Here is a 2500-nt window from a genome sequence, read left to right as displayed (position 1 = left end):
AATGTGTGCGTGTGTGTGTTGATGGTGTGTGTGTGTGTGTGTGCGCCTTCCAAATGTGTGTGACTGTACCAGCTTGCCAGCTAGCTTTTCATTCCCCACTGTCACTTTGGTCATGTTTATGCAAATGCCATTGCAGTCAAACGACACCCCACACACACACACACACACACACACACACACACACACACACAGACACACACAGACACACACAGACACACACAGACACACACACACACACACACACACACACACACACACACACACACAGCCACAGTCAAACAAAGGCTCCGTTTTGGTATTTGTGGTTCACTTTTCTTTGTTTTTTTTTTGGTGTTGTTTTTTTGTACATGCATGCAGGGTTGCTGTCGCATGTGCCTACATGGGTAGTCAAGTCACATGCATGCTACTGAATAGCCTGATTATCATCGACTTTCAAATCTCTTCACGATTTGGTCTAACCAAGAGCATAACAATGAATTAACATTGCCCAAACAGCATGGTTTCCGCCCTCTATTTCCTGGTTCATGGGGCATGTTGAGTCAAAAAATAATTACTGGGCTTGAAATGAGTGGTTTTTCCACACCAATCCAAACCTTGGACCTCCACTCCATGAACCAGGAAGTAGAGGGTGTGACTTAGGTGCCCCATTGCGCCTGGCCTGACTAGAAGTTACGCTTGAGGTGGTGTGTGTGTGTGTGTGTGCGCGTGTGTGCGCGTGTGTGTGTGTGTGCGCGTGTGTGCGCGTGTGTGTGTGTGTGTGTCACTAGGAGGGCGCGGCCTGGCTAGCTACAGAATGCCTCAGTAATAGTGGGAGATGGATGGAAGCACATCACTGCCCTACAAAGGCCAAAGTGCAGTAACTGGCAACATTGAAACTGAGACAAATGCCTCCAAAGCCTTGGTGTTAGATTATTGTAGAAGAAGGATATTTACTGCAAATTGACATGGCAATGTCTCTAAAACGGGACATATTCGGACCATAAGGCTTTTGTGACAAGATAAAAGACGTGTTATGAAGACCATTTTCAGTCTAAACTAGAGGTGCACCGAAATGAAAATTTGTGGCCGAAACCGAAACCGAAAAATAATGAATCACTTGGCCGAATACCGAAACCGAAACCGAATATTACAGTTCAGTCAAAAGGTGATCAAAAGTTAGGTTTTTCACTATTTTTGAATATTGCTGAAATCTATGGTTTACAATAGGGATTTCCTTTCGAATTTAGAATAGTCCTGTCGAATAAAAAAAATCCAGCCAGTCAAAAAAAATCTGTTTTTGCCTCCCTAGCAGTGTTAAGTGACAAATGAAAAGTACTGCAGGGTTACATTAAATTAACCTAGTAGCTCCCCTGTATTCTAATTTCTCTGGTAGGTCTAGATACGATGCTCATCTTTCATTTCCAACTCGTAATGCGAGTGTGTCTGAAAGCGTCCCGCCCCCCGCCGACACGGCACACACACAGCCAGGGAGAAGCCACGCATCTCGTGCATTTCGGGAATGGGCATTGGGCATTCATAAATAAATCGTTGACTCTGTAAATCTGCAATTGGTGATGGTTTTGTAAACATGGACTGTCATCCGTAACTGTTCGTGAATAATGTCGCATCAATTTGCGTCTGATTTGGCCAGCGTAAACCTCTGCAAGGTAAGCTACTTGTAGCTGTTAGTCAGTGTCAACAGTGGCAGGTTATTTCAATATCTCTAACGCTAATAATGATAAGCTAACAAGCTATTTGGGGGTCGTTTCATATGGCGTTGCTTCGGATTTGAAAAACAAACTTTGTAAAAGCCACCCCCTGTAGCCGTGCGAATCGGGATACTGTCTGTCAACAATGTCAATTGCTAACTAGTTCTAAATGCAGCCCAACTAGCGAACAACTGTTCAGTGGGGTTTACTTTGCCGTGCCACGAGAATGGAAGGAGGGGAAGGGAATGATGAATATTTCTCGTCACGGACGCACAAACTCCCTCTTCCTGTGAACGTGCTGCTGGACGTTCAGAGGTGTACACTCGACAGCATTTTCTAGCTATTGCTCCCCCCTGGTGCTGTGGATGGAAGGCCACTGTAAATAAGTATTGAACTCTTTTTGATACGTCGGTGGAATTAAGGCTACATGTTTCAAGGGATGACAGTGGGAGTCCCTCAGTTAGCAAACGCACGTCTTTTTTTTTCGATTTTCGAATAACATTTGAATAGTGGCCATCGAATTTCGAATAGTGTTTTTGGCAGAGATGCACACCCAAAGGTTTTGACATGTTTTGGAAATAAAATAAATGTGTATTTGATGTCTTCAAATGTTAGAGTAGAACTGAAATTAGTTTAATTAATGCCCATTTTCAATTCATTTTCTATTCGGCCTCCGATTCGGCCGCTCAATTGGCTTTCGGCCGAAAACCGAAAGTGTCTTTTTTTGCGTTTTCGGCCGAATATTTTCGGCGGCCGAATTTTCGGTGCACCTCTAGTCTAAACTCAATTCTGACAAAATATGCAGTTACTGC

At 43.9% G+C, this 2500-nt stretch overlaps 1 protein-coding gene across 2 annotated transcripts in view; it reads left to right on the top strand.

The window, feature by feature from the left end:
- elavl2 (ELAV like neuron-specific RNA binding protein 2) overlaps window positions 1-2500 on the top strand; it is a 134699-nt gene that overhangs the window by 10129 nt on the left and 122070 nt on the right. The window lies entirely within an intron of this gene.

This window comes from Engraulis encrasicolus, chromosome 21, assembly GCF_034702125.1.
Source record: "Engraulis encrasicolus isolate BLACKSEA-1 chromosome 21, IST_EnEncr_1.0, whole genome shotgun sequence".
Classification (NCBI taxonomy): Eukaryota; Metazoa; Chordata; class Actinopteri; order Clupeiformes; family Engraulidae; genus Engraulis; species Engraulis encrasicolus.
The sequence above is the reverse complement of the archived record's forward strand: the minus strand, read 5'-3'. Positions and strand labels throughout refer to the sequence as shown.